The following is a 15,259-nucleotide window of genomic DNA, read 5'->3' on the forward strand; positions in this document are numbered from 1 at the left end:
CATGCCCCAGGCCCCCCTTATACCACCCTCCCAGGCACCTGACCCACACCAAGGGGAGAGAGGGCTTATTTTTATGTGTGTGTTTGGGGAGGGTGGCTTATTTTGTGTGTGTGTGTGTGTGTGTGTGTCACTGTATGTGTATCACTGTGTGTGTGTGTGTTGTGTGTCACTGTGTGTATGTGTCACTGTGTGTGTGTGTCACTGTGTTTGTCACACTGTGTGTGTGTATTCTGAAGCCAGGGTCACGTGTGATGTGTGAATAGCCCCCGATAGCATTAACTCAGCCCCCTTTCCAAATCACTCCAAGTCCTATAATATTTCCTTCACTTTATTGGAAAAGCAGCAGTAAATACAGGCTCTTGTGGATGGTGTGTAGTAGTGATTTGTAGTTAGAAACAGGTAGAAAGAGATGGCCTTTCATAGGAGAGTAACAGAGATGGGTGCTGTACTCACTGTCTCCAGGGTGGAAAAGGAAGTGAGGAGCAATGTGGGTAAAATGAATAGTCTTGGGACAGACTATCTGTGAACAAAACAGGGGGGAGGGCAGAATAGCCATTCTGAGAAGGATCGCAGAGGCTGCAGTAGCAACTCACTGATTACATGCCCAGAGGCAAGAAATGCAACATTGTAACATTGTAACATATCACACAGGCACAGTGTGTGTGTGTGTGTGCAAACTACATGCAGCTGAAAATAAGAAATTGACAGGCAGAAGCTGCAAACAAAGGGGGGGGTGAACAGTGAGAGCAAAAATGGCTGACTTGTTCCATGATACTCCCCGTCTGGTATCTGGAGATACCACTATATAACTTGAATATGTGGAACATATGTGCAATGCAAACAAACATAACATAATAATGCAAAGTCCATGTCCAAATAACGAGGCGATACCGGCCGGTACCACTGGCGTTGAAATCCTTTGGCAAAGTCTTTTTGCAAAGGATGTTGGGTGGATGCACCGGTCCAGGTTAGCTGGGTGCACCACAATGTCTCTCTGTGAAAGTCTCTGGCACTTTTTCTTTTTAAACTTATGGAAGAACAGTCTCTTTGTCTCTGTAGTTTTACCTACAGAGTGCATCCCCTTTTAGGTATGCCAGCTGTGGCAGCCTGTCACTCTAACACCTGGCGTTTGGCAGAAGGAGATGGCTTTTGGCTCCTTGCGGAAGCGGATCGACAATCCTGGAAGACCAATTGTCAAATCTAGTCCAGTAAAGAGGATGTCGTTCGGGGAGACTCCCTGGAGCTGAGCACTGGGGCTGAACACTACACGGATTTGATCGGGTTCCTGAGGGTGGTAGACCCCAGATGATTGGAGGTACCAGCATTCTTCACCTTTCTGTATTAGAGGTGCTGGCTTTGCGTGGCCAATAAGGAATATCTTCTGGATGAAGGCCACAAAGTTGTTTTTGGCCTCCGGTTCCCTTTGTAGGTCGCAGAGGTGCGAAGTGAACCTAGAGATGGCATGTTCTCCATTGTTTGGGAGGCGCCTTCTTGGTGAACGGAATGGTAGCGGGTTCACCCAACTGCCCGGTCCGTCTTTGACGAGCTCCTTAACGTCAGGAATTCTCTATCTCCCATCGATGGTGTTTGCTTGTCGTCATCCTTTGTGGTCTGGAACGCTGTGCAACCTAAGACATCGATGCATTCCTCTTGCACGAGAACGTCTCCACGTATTTTGGTGATACGCCTTTGTGTCTTTTTATTGACTGCCGTCAGGAGGTTGTTTTCTCCTAGGACAGGATGAAGAACAGTCTCTTTTGTCCTTGTAAATCCCTTTGTGAAATGTCTCTACGACTGTCTCTTTTTTGACATGCGAGAGGACAGTCTTTTTGCCACTGTGGCTTCACCTGCAGGGCGCAATCTTTTGCGGCTATGCCAGCCGTGACAGCTGGCTGCCTTGTCGCTTGATACTCTGTGGAGAGGAATGGCTGTACGTCTCAGCTGTGTCATTTCTCTCAAGGGAACTGTCTGATTGTTTCTTTTCCTTTGGGAAATCCCTTTGTCGGTCACCTTTGGGAGGTTACTTTCTTCCTTTGGTGGAGTTGACTCGTTATCCTTGGTTGTCTTAACCACTAAGCATCCTAGGCCATTGTCACATCCCCCTGATGTGAGGATGTTCTTGTCGATCTCAGGGGTATGACCTTGTCTCTTCTCTTCACTTGGCCCTCCTGTCACTCGGAGATGGCCAAGACATGGTTCAGAGAGGGATGTGTGTCCACATTCTGTTATCACCGTCCTGCGGACGTCAACATAGTCTTGTCCGTGCCCTTTGTCAGTGCACGCGTTGCCAACTATCACCCATCCTAGCTCAAGTCTTTGGACGTATGGTGCGTTGTGGGGTCCGTTACGCTGTTTACGGACTTTATGTACCCTCAAGATGTCCCTACGGAGCAGCAGCAAGATCTTGGCGCCTTGTTCTACCGGCGGGATGTAGTTGGCTATTCCTCTGAGGTGCGGGTGATGGCGTGCCACGTCTGGTGTGGGAATCTCATCCCTGTTTGTGGCCATGTGGTTGCACTCGATGAGTGTGGGGAGAGCTATCTTCACTCTGTTATCCACTGAACGTATGACGTAGCCTCTTGCTCTTCTCCCTGTTGTCTCAGTTGACCCTGCACAGGTTTTGAGGATGTAGGGTGAGGCAATGTCTTGTGAGTTGAATAAGTTGAAGAACTCCGTCTTCGCCAATGATCTGTTGCTTTGGTCGTCGAGGATTGCATACATCCGAATAGCCTTCTCAGGTTGTCCCTGGGGGTGCACTGCGACAAGGCATATTTTGGAGCAGGACATTTTGTCACTTTTTTTTCCGCAAACCTCGGTGCGCTGAGACGTGACAGATGTTGGCTCTCCTTCCTCCCCGCCATGCTCCGCTACGGAGGATGGGTTGTTGAGTTGGTGGAGTGTCAGCGCCTCTGGATGTAAAGATGTTACGTGCTTGTCACTTTTGCACACTGCACATTTGATTTCTTCTTTACAGTCTCTGGCTAGGTGAGTTGTGGAACCGCAGCATCTGAAGCAAACTCTGAATTCTCCGAGTAACCTCTTGCGTTCCTCTAGGGACTTCATCCTGAACCCAAAGCACTTGTTAAGTGGGTGTGGCTTCTTGTGTATGGGACATTCCCTGTTTGGGTCCCTTGTTTCCTCGTCTCCGGCGACCGACTGATCGGGAGTAGTTTGGGTCGTGGGAGACACGTCCGTACAGTGGACCGAGATGGATGTTTGAGTGTTACCGTATCTCGCCACTGGTCTTTCATTCCTCAGGCTGTTTGCACTGTGTGGTTTGCGCACCCAAGATGAAACTGGGATCGTTCCTTGTCCTTGCCACTTCGCGGATGAAGCTCAAGAAGAATGAGAATGGGGGAAGGCGACTTGCTTCTCCCTTTTGTATTTCGAGCCTTGTGAAATCCACCTTTCTTGGTGAAGGGTAGTTTCTCCAAGATGGATCTCACTCCACGAGCTGAGTCTAGGACGTTGAGACCTGTTAAGGAATGGTCTTTTCTTGCAAACTCCAGCTCTTGCAGCAGGTCCCCGAGCTCTCATAACTTCGAGTAGTCTCTAGCTGTGATCTTGGGAAAGCTGTCGACTCTTTTGAAGAGCGAATCCTCGACTGCTTCGGGGCTACCGTAGCACTCTTCTAGCCTTTCCCATACTAGGTCGAGACCTACTTGGGGGTGGTTCACGTTTGCCGTCCGAAGTCTCTTCGCGTGCTCCCTGGATTAGTTTCCCAGCCATTTGGATAGCAGGTTGAGCTCTTCCCTTGCTGAGAAGCCCAGGCTGTTGATTGCATCCTTGAACGTGAACTCCCACGTCCGGTAGTTCTCAGGACGGTCGTCAAAGTTGGTGAGTCCTGTTTGCACCAGGTCACGCCGGTTCATGTACTTGGCTATGTCTGTCAGGCCTGAGGCATCAGCGTGTTGGTCACGTTCTGAGGTAGTTGCTGGGAGGGTCTGTACGGTCTCCTCTTCCTTGGCGTGGACGCGTGATGACTGCTGGTCAGTATGAGGGGCTGTGTTCTCCCATGTGGGTGTACCTGGATTGCGAGCCTGGTGTGGTGCATCCGTGTACGCGCTGGCGTGTGGATCACTGTTGCGGCTGTGGCTATCCCAGGCAGCATGTACCATTGAAGGAGCAGCGTCTTCTCCTCGTGGACCTAGCAAGTCTTCTGTGTCTGTGGAGTCACTGCCTCCGTGTTGAGATGGTACACTGGTGTTTACACTGAAGAGGCTCCTTACGTAGTCTTCAGTGCGTTGGATTGGGTCCTCTGAGGCTATCCGTCTGTATGGTTGCTGCCCGCCGTCCTGTTGCACGGCTGCTTCTAGGACTTCAGCTTGGGCTAAGACGGCGGTGGCTTCCTTCTCTTGATTAAGTGCCTCTAGTTCCGCAACAAATTCGGCTTTCCTACGCGTAGTGGCTGCGGCAGTAGCGGCGGCAGCAGTGGCGGTAGCGGCGGCGGCATTAGTGGCGGCAGCAGCCGCGACATTAGCGGCAGCTGTCTGCTCCTCTTCTATGCGCGCTCTTCCTGCTCTTACGGCTGCCTCTCTCCGACTATACTCGGCCCTGGCACGTGCGGCCTCTGCGGTGGCTCGCGTCTTGGTAACGTTTGTGCTTGTGCTGGACGTGTTAGATTGCGCTGATCTTGCTGACCTTGATGAGTGCCTGGATGTGCTTGAGCGCTGCGATGCGGTCTCCTGCAAAAGGTCTTTTCTCTTATTCTCAGCTTCCGTGATGGTGGTTTGCACGATGCCATCACGTTCTAGGTCAATCGCCTTTTGCAGGTCGCGCTCTCGTATGCTATCTTCTTAAGCTAGTAAACTAGTTCTTGTTAGATAGGTGAAATAGGCCCGTGACAGTGCTTGGTAACGCGAGTGATCTATCTTCAATTGAGTTATTGCCTGCTCGAGCTGTTTACATAGTTACCAGCACCGGCGACATTGCATATCCCAAGTGTGGTTGTATCCCAGGCCAACTCTAATTCAGCGCGGTTTGCTTCAATGTCAGTCTCATATTTTTCGCGGAAAACAGAGGAAGGAAAAATGGAGCACTATATCCAGTGCTGAAAAATCAGCAAAGAACCACCAGGAATGCGTTCTCATAAATTAAAGCTAATTTAATGGATCCAGAATAGAATACAACACACACCAACGTGTTTCGGACTATGAATAGCCCTTTATCAAGGTGAATTATTATTAATTAACGTTGGACTTATGTGCTTTGTGTTTTAATACACCTACTGAATTTACCTGCCTGAGTGATGTCTCCTTTTTGCCAGTTGCTTGTAATGTATGTTTTTGTTATCTTTATGGATTTGCACCAGCTCATTCAGGATACTATATTGGAGTGCCTGTGAAATCTTTTTCAAATATATATATATATATATATATATCATTGTCACAGGAGACTCCTGTGGCGGGTAGGATCTCGGTGGCCGGAACAGCACGAGCGTAGTAGGGGTCACAAGCAGGGGTCCGAAACAGGCGGCAGGCAGCAAAGTCAGGTACAAGCAGAGGTCCGAGGCAGGCGGCAGGTAGCGAAGTCAGGAAACAAGCAGAGGTCCGAGGCAGGCGGCAGGTAGCGAAGTCAGGTAACAAGCAGAGGTCGGCAACGAGGAGACTGGAACAGGACAGGTGGGGCAGGACAGGTCCGGGAGCAGGGACTGAGAACGGGGACAAGGGACTGAGACCAGGGAGCATGGACTGAGACCGGGGAGCAGGGACTGAGACCGGGGAGCAAGGAACAAACAGGGACAAGCCAGATTACTAGCAAGGGCCTTTACTGTGAACAGACTACAAATACAGGTACAGGAACAGTTCAGGATCAAAGACAGAGGCATGTGATAGGAGTCTGAATTGAACAAAGGCAATTGAACAAACCATGAAGCAGAAGCTATAAAGGGCAGAGACAGGAGCAACAAGAAGACAGACAGGCAGACAGAGGAACCCAGACGAAACAGAAGACAGCAGCAAACCCAGTGGACAAAGAAGAACTATGGCTTGGCAGGAGGTCTAGGAGACCCTGACATTACTCCCCCCTCTCAAGAGCGTTCTCCGGACGATCCTCCAGGCTCTTCCCGGAGGCCTTGATGAAAAGTGGACTCAAGGTGACCCACCTCTGGTGGTTTGTCAGCGGGCAGAGAGTACTCCACAGGTACAGACTGAAAAAGTCCATCAGAAAGCCGACAGAGGAATTCAATTCTCTCTCGGACCAGTTGAATGTCAGGATGCATCAACCCAAATGCCAGAGAATCTGTGAGCAGTAAGCTTGACTTTGCAGAGTAGGTCACAGGCTCAGCAGAGGATGCATCAGATATTCGTAGATAAACGGAAGAACGTGCGCTTGTCTTCACAGCAGGAGCAGAGGAGCCAGTAGATCCTCCTGACAACCCTCCAAGTTTAGCAAGGTGTCCCTGATGGAAGGCCGACTCACGATGGCCTTCGGACAACACTCCATGTTTTGCAGGAACATAGGGATCAGCAACAACTCCGGACAACCCTCCAGGCTCTTCAGGGAAATCTTGATGGAAGGCCAACTTAATGTGTACGTCAAGTGCTGATGGGAAATCTGTGAGAGGTGCATTTATCCTCATCACAAGAGCATTGGCATCAGCATCAAGAATATTAGGCATAGCAAGGAACTTCACCAGGGATCCGTCTAACGTCATAGCCGGGGCATCGGGAACAGATACATCAGGCTCTTCACATGCGGCAGAGGGGACATATTCACTTTCCGTGGTCTCTTTTTGTGACCAATATATCTCTTTTAGTTTTGGAATCTGGAACTTCCCAATGGATACGTTCAACTCCATTGCAGAGGCATGGACATCAGGAATGTGGGCATCAAGGACGGATGCAGACTTTTCACATGGGTAAGTGGGAACATAGAATTCATGCTCCATGGTCTCCTTTTGTGACTGCCGTTTCGTGGTGTCACCTAAATTCTCATTAAGACCAGCTATTTGATTTTTCAGCTCTTGAAGCTGTCCTTCTGCACTTCTTTTCCCACTCAATGCAGTTGTCAGTTCGGCTTCTTTGGAGTGGAGTCGCGACTCCATATCTCCCAGCTGACTCAGAGTAAAGCTTAAATATGTTTCATCTTCTTCATTTCTGATCTGCAGCTGCCGGTACTCCTCCCGGGCATTGTCCAGCTCCAGCTGCAGCCGGACCTTATCACGGGCTGTGTGGTCCAATAATTTGCAGGCATCGGCCATTTTGACCTCATAGCGCTGTGTCAGGCCAGCCACTTGACAGACGGACACCTTCTCTCTCTCCTCCTTTTTGGCAAGCTGTGTCTTGAGCTCAGCGATCTGCGCCTGCAGCGCTGTGAACTGCTGAGATGTGTATTCAGCTGCTAGCTTTAGCTCTTCCTCCAGCGAGGCTCTGGTTATGCTCAGTGTGGCCTTCAGCTCCTCATGCTGTTCTTTGGGGACACACTGGGTACTCAAATAATCTTGCAGCATCTTTATTTTGTAGGCAGTCTGGAAACCTTCTTCCTGCAGAACTCGCTGCTTTTCTTCAGCATTCACCCATCTCTCCTTGGTGTCCTGCAGATGTGTACGCAGTTCTTGCAGCTGACTCTGCAGCATATTTTCTGCTTGTGTGCGCCGCTCCAGGGAGACACGTTCTTCTTGCAGCACTCTCTCTGCATTCTGCAGTGCTGTCTGCATGTCTAACTTTTCCTGGGCCAACTGTTTCTTCTCCTCTCCTAATTCATGGAGTTTCTTATCTCCTTCACTGACTTGGACATAGAGATTCTTGCACTCCTGGGTTACCATTTCAAAACTGCTATTTAAGCCTTCGAAGATCTCTCTCAAAGAACGTAGTTCTGTGTTGAAGTGGCAATTCTTCTCCTCAGAGGCTTCCAGTTTTGCGCCAACTTGAGCCATGAAACTCTGGTACTGGGCATTATCAGCATAGGCCTTCTCCAGCTTGCTTGACAGGATCACCCTGTCCCTCTCCAACTGCTCTTTTTCTTTCTCCTGGAGAACACACTTAGCAATTGCTGAAGATAGACAGCTTTGTAATGCAGCCTTGGCTTCTTGCTCCTTATCTAAACGCCCATAAAGACAATCAATCGCTTTCTGTGCAGCTTGAAGCGTCTGAGTTAGGGCATCTTTCTTTTCTTCCACTATTCTTGGGATACGTCTGTGAGTTGCTTTAAGCTGCAGTATATCTCTTTCATTAAATGCATACTCTGGGGTCAAATTTTCATTCTTAATTTCTTCTGCAACTTCCACAGTAATGCCTCCCTTCTTTTTCTTCTTCTTCCTTGCTTTGAGAAGTTCTGAAGAATCAGTGGTACTGTGTTCACATTTACTGCTCAAGACTGTTTGAGTAGGAGCCATAATTTCAGACATGGGGAAACCACACTTCCCAAGAAACCAGTAAAGAGGAAATGTGTTTTTAAAACAGAAGCATTAGAATGAACAACAGGAATATTAGACACAGAGAGACACAAGATGGGAGAGCTGACCTTTTGAGACTTTAGCATCAGTCACGGAGATTTATAAATGCAAGGAAAAAACATAGACAGAGAAACCCTGCAGTTTAAATCTGAAACTTTAGAAATCAGGCATAGAAATATCATAGACAGCAGGAAACTACTACAGAGAAAACTTGCAGTTAGATCTGAAACTTTTGACATCAGACATAGGAATATCAGACAGAACCTTGCAGTTAAATCTGAAACCTTAGATATCAGACATAGGAATATCAGACAGAACCTTGCAGTTAAAATCTGAACTTTTTGACATCAGACATAGGAATATCAGACAGAACCTTGCAGTTAAATCTGAAACTTTAGATATCAGGCGTAGGGATATCATACAGAGAAACATGCAGTTAAATCTGAAACCTTAGATATCAGGCATAGAAATATCATAGACAGCAGGAAACTAATACAGAGAAAACTTGCAGTTAGATCTGAAACTTTTGACATCGGACATAGGAATATCAGACAGAGAACCCTGCAGTTAAATCTGAAACTTTAGATATCAGGCGTAGGGATATCATATGTTGCAGACAAACAAACTTTAGGGGAACTTGCAGGTAAACCTGAAACCTTAGAACCAATCATATGAAAAACTACAGATTGCAGGAAAAATCACAGTATGCAGTAACAAAATAATAGAAGCACTCTTGTCTTTTGAAATGGGAACACTGTGAACAGCAGTGGTCCAACCAGTGATGCAGAGACAAGCCTTATCCAGGGAATGAAAAGTCAGAGTCTAAAAGGTGGCAACAGGTACTGCAAGGGTTAACCCAGGCACTGCACAAAAGAAAAATCTCAAAGAAAGGTGCACTAGTCTCTGCAGTAACAGTTCTAGTCTCAGCAAAAATGTTTTTTCGTTATGAACGCAATAATTCTTGCAGAACACTAAGCAGCAAAAAAAACCTTCCCAACTGGGATTTCCAAAAAAGAAACGAAAGTACTTATCTTCAACCATGCAGATGTGGTCTGCAGAAGAAGAATCTGTTCCAGCGAGATCCAGAAGTGGCCTTTGCTTTCTGTCACGGGAGACTCCTGTGGCGGGTAGGATCTCGGTGGCCGGAACAGCACGAGCGTAGTAGGGGTCACAAGCAGGGGTCCGAGGCAGGCGGCAGGCATCAAAGTCAGGTACAAGCAGAGGTCCGAGGCAGGCGGCAGGTAGCGAAGTCAGGAAACAAGCAGAGGTCCGAGGCAGGCGGCAGGTAGCGAAGTCAGGTAACAAGCAGAGGTCGGCAACGAGGAGACTGGAACAGGACAGGCGGGGCAGGACAGGGCCGGGAGCAGGGACTGAGAACGGGGAGCAGGGACTGAGACCAGGGAGCAGGGACTGAGACCGGGGAGCAGGGACTGAGACCGGGGAGCAGGGACTGAGACCGGGGAGCAAGGAACAAACAGGGACAAGCCAGATTACTAGCAAGGGCCTTTACTGTGAACAGACTACAAATACAGGTACAGGAACAGATCAGGATCAAAGACAGAGGCATGTGATAGGAGTCTGACTTGAAGCAAAGGCAATTGAACAAACCAGGAAGCAGAAGCTATAAAGGGCAGAGACAGGAGTAACAAGAAGACAGACAGGTAGACAGAGGAACCCAGAGGAAACAGAAGACAGCAGCACACCCAGTGGACAAAGAAGAACTATGGCTAGGCAGGAGGTCTAGGAGACCCTGACAATCATTAACCTGTATTGCTGCTTTAAGTAAAGCTGATTAACACATAAAAAAAAAATCAGATAATTATTTTTAAATAATGTAACTCTTTCATGGTAAACAACCGCTGTGGTGGGTTTCTACAATCCCTGGTCCACAAACGGTTTGCCAGTCCCCGAAACTAGAGGTAAATAGTTGATTTTGTTTTGCTACCTGTTTATATTATACATCGATGGAAATCTATTTGTGGGTTCTTTCAGGCTTGGAATTGTATACTTTTTACTTAATCACGATTACATTGTACAAACTAAAGGCTGTTCATCTGAAATTCTTGTCTCTTGTATAACTTCCCATGCATGTGCACTGAGTGCTAGCATAGATTATTGCTGGTGGTATTCCAGAATGTTCTTTTTTCTGGTAAGAGAAACACTCGCGAGATCCACTAAGCTCTGTTACGCTGCATTGCAACGCCATAAACTGCCAGTGACTTGAATGGTCGTTAACTCAAGATCCCGGAATGATAACCCAATCGTTGTAAGGGACATATGGGACATTTTACTCTTCATCCATGTAAACATTTTAACCTTTTAATACACCCACGTCTAAATTATTGTGACCGTAGCGTCACTTCACATGATGGACTGCAGAAGCAATTATTAAAACTTTCATGAGCGCAATTAAAGTGGTGAATTCAACATTTAGTTTCTGACACACCTGAGCCCCTATTATTCCCTTCTTGTACAACCACACTGTCTTTAGATGTGGACAAGAAGAGCACTGCTTATGGGTATATACACGACCTCTGGAGCCTAATCAATAGCTTAACACTAGAGCCTTTCATGCATCTACATGAGAACTTGTTCTCTCCAAATGCGTCTGAAAATAGTTCCAATAGTTATGGAAAAAACTTGCTTGTAAAGTTGGTAGTGGAATACGCATTTAGACCCACAGGTAAATTCAAACAGTCAAAAAAGGTGAAGGTGGATTAATAGCTTCTATATTACCAATGGTGACTCTTAAACGATGTTGTATTTGCTCTGTGGCATTACAATGCTCTTGATCTTTGTGAGCAAATGAATCAGGAAATCCTTATTTGAAAAAAAACAAAAAACCCCACTATTAAAAATACATATCACCATCTAGGTGATGCGTGCAGGAAAGGTGTAATTGTACCTTGTTCGGTGAATCACTTTGCATGTGTGATGCCCTCTCGGCAAAAAAAATGTATGAGTGTCACCTCTGCTCCTGATGTGTAGATCTTAGTGTTTTTTTAACCAATCAAACCGCCGTGTCCTAGACGAAATTGCTGTCACTCGCAGCCTAATCTGCTGCCACTGCTGGTTGCTCGTTCTATATGGATGTAGCCGGTCTATACCTTAAACACCTGCTGCATGGAACACAGCATCCTCCAATCACCGCGGCCGCCCAACACTACAGCAGGGCTCCTCCGGTCTATCAATGTATGGAATAGATTAAATAAACCAGGAATAATCTTGTTTAGATGGTCAAAGAATGACATCGAACATACTGTATCACATATACCTAATCAGAAGGGATCTGAACTTCATATATTAATGATAGAACATATAACAAGATTATGGCCAATCCAGATATTCCATTGCCAACATTGATTAAAATGGCATCCCACATTTCATAGTTCATATGGAATTGACACCAAAAAGGGAGAGATTCAAGCTAGTTTTGGGGCATAGTTATATATCAATAATGGCTATTATAATAAGTCATTGCTCCTAGATTCAGAAACAAAGCAAAAAGGACCGGTCTTACTACTGTGGGAGGGCTACCGTGGAGTTGATGGATATTGGTCGAAACAGTTGGGTGAGCATGTGGGAGACTTTATAGGAAAGAGACAAGATCAATATCTATATTATGGCCTAGGGGGTCAAAGTTTTTAAAGTGTAAATCCAGTAGGATTCAACTGTGAGGTTCTCTTGACATAGTCACCCCCTCACCAATTGTTTGTCACCAATTCAATACCACAGAAAATTAAATTATTGGGATTACATTGATGTTTATCTTTTCTTATTCATTTAACCACCACAACATTTAAACTGTGATTACGGATGTTGGGCCAGGGAAGAGCGCGGGGCCAGGTGCAGTCGCATCAATGGCACCACCATCAATCCGGTACTGGTTACCCGATTGAAGTCAATGGGAGTTAACACCGGAATGGGTGCGGTAACCCGTACCAGCATTTAATGCAATGTTCTCCTTAAAGGGGCAATCCCACATTGCGGGTCAAAAATATTCTTAAAACAACTTATCAGTGTCAGCGGCAGCCTTAGAAACGGAAAATATGACACACACACACACACATATATATATATATATATATATATAAAGCAGAAAATAGCCGTGTTAGTCCAGTTGCGATAGTGCAGAGTAAATGAGTTCTTCAGTATTAGGTGATACCTTTTTTATTGGATGTTGGGGGAGGGGGGGAGAGAAAGTGTGGATTTCTCACTTTCTCTCTCCCCCCCCCCCCCAACATCCCTTCCCCTCCCCACCTTTCTTTGACACTGTCTCCTGGCTTCAAACACTTAGCACCCTACCTTATCTACAGTAAATATCTGTTTTTTTTCTCTCTCTCTATACACTGTTTTAGCCATTGATTCCTGTGTAAATCAGTATTGCCTGACCTGAAGAAGAGAGGAGAACTCTCGAAAGTTTGTCCTATGACATAAATTGTTAGTCCAATAAAAAAGGTATCACCTAATACTGAAGAACTCATTTATTCTGCAATATATATATATATGTAGCCAGGTCCCCCTTGACATGCTAGCCCCCCCTTGCGCACTCACCCCCTCCTTCTGGTATGCGAGCGCGCGTTGTTAGTTGTTGCTGAGTTGTTAGAGTGAGTTCCTGTTGCTGTGCTGCCTCTGTCAGTAAGAGGCACCTGGAGGTCTGCAACATTGTTGCGGTAGTCTGATGCAGAGCTGTGAGTCTGGCAGCACAAAGCAGACAGAGAAAAGCAGTTGGTGACTGGAGCAGCTAGGGGAAGGAGGTAGGGTGCAGGGGTCTGTGACTCTCTGCACTAGGCCAGCAAATCCCCTAGGCCCCAGATAGCCCTGAGTCATCTTAGCTGAGTATTGTAGGGACAGGCCCTAGGTTAGGGACCCTGCCCCATTATATATTTGCTAGGAGTGTATCACGGACATTGCTCGGATTGCTAAGAGGGAGCTGGACTATCTCCACGGAGGCCCAGCTAGCGTGACTGCGGCCTACTGGCAGCAGTCAGACCCTAACTAAGGTAGAGACGGTGCGGAGCTGTACGGTGATATTATCCGCGCTGGAATTCACCCCACGCGTAGGAGGATATCCCGGTGGATCCAACTCCAGTGATATAGCGGCACCCGTGGCTGGAGCCCGGGCAGGTAACCCACAACTCACGTGCACCAACAAGGCCTATCACCAGACATAGTGGCTGCGCAGTCACACACACACATTGGTATATGACTTGGGAGTGCGAGACATTGGGTTGGGGTTACTGGACACAGGGTGGGATCACTCTTTGGGAGGTAGCGTCCGCCGTGACGCCTAGAGGTGGTAGCGTCCGCCGTGACGCCTAGAGGTGGTAGCGTCCGCTGTGACGGATAGAGGTGGTAGCGTCCGCCGTGACGCCTAGAAGTGTTAGCGCCCGCCGTGGTGCAAATTAGCGTAAGCGTCCTGCATGGCGCAGTAAGTGTCTCCTCCAGGAAGGGACACAGGTTATGCAAACTGTTGTGGTTATATGTTGTGTTGCGGAATAAGTAAAGTCCCATATATATATTTTGTGTGTGAGTATTGATTGTCCTGCGAGGAACTACTCCCCCTCTGGTGGGAGCCATCGCAGGTGGAGGCGCTGCATCGTTATACGTAAGTTGTCCACAGTAATATTACCCCAGGTTCCCCGTGGCGGAAGCTCAGCCCTCCTGTGAGCCAACAGGTTATGCACCACAATTAGTAACCATGTATGTTTCCTGCCCCCACACCGTGTGATCTGCGATTGGGTGGGGGAAACCCCGTTACATTTTGGAGGCGCTGCTGAGATCTTAGACCTGGGGTGCCCTATTCAAAACAGATCAGCATCATGGTAATTCCCTCCCGTCAAGAGGTCCACGCGTGGGCCACCACCGTCCGTGAACCACCTAGACACGTTGTCGCCGTAGGGAACGTCCCGGCGTTAGTAGCAGAAACTGACATCCGGAACTCTCTGAGCAAGCTCTTAGGGCAAGATAGAGTATGGTACCGTGGCAGGGTGTTCGACTCTACTTATGATTTGAGTGCCCTACTATTCACCGTCGGGCGGGACATAGGCCCTGAAGCGGCCCCGAATATTCTAGTAGCCCCCGAGTGCCCACCAGAAGGATACCCCCTTATATACTCGGACTTGCCAGTAATACGGGAAATGTTCTCGCTCAGAGCCCCTCCTCAAGATCCAGACGAACCGTCCACCAGTACCTGGACACCCCGTACCCCCGTGTCCAGTACCCCAAACCGGGTTGACCGTCCCCAACCCAAAGTCTCCTTTACCCCAAGCACCCTCCCGGAAGCCAGTAGTTGGGCTGATTGCCCCCCCTCTCCACCCGATACCGTACCCCACGAGGTAAACTCCCGGCCTATCAGGGAGAGAGCAACGAATGAAGGTTCCATAATGGGGGTGACGTTACCCCAATTCGTAGAAGCCCTCACTGTGGCCTCCCAATCTCAAAGCTACCGGAAGCTTAAGGCCTTCTCTGGAATACTTCCAATACCCCAGGGAGAGGAAGGGATAGACCTTTGGAGGGAGAATGCCGTAAAAGTAGTAGAGGAATGGTCGTGCACTGACACGGTTAAGCGGCAGCGCATCATGGAATGCCTCAGACCCCCTGCGTCTACTATGTTGACCATCCACAGGGACCAACACCCAGAGTTGACAGCGTTGGAAATGGTGGCGTTTCTGTTAGAAGCATACGGGCTAGCCGAAGACGAAGGAGCGCTCTGGACAAAGTACTTCCATCTTTATCAGAAGGAAGGGGAAGACTTGTCGGCTTTTATCCACCGCCTACAGCTGGTCCTCGGGATCCTACTCAATCGTAAGCTGGTCTCCGCCTCGGGGATGGATGAAGCTCTCCATAAGCAGTATCTGCGGG

Source organism: Ascaphus truei, chromosome 3 (genome assembly GCF_040206685.1).
Source record: "Ascaphus truei isolate aAscTru1 chromosome 3, aAscTru1.hap1, whole genome shotgun sequence".
Lineage (NCBI taxonomy): Eukaryota > Metazoa > Chordata > Amphibia > Anura > Ascaphidae > Ascaphus > Ascaphus truei.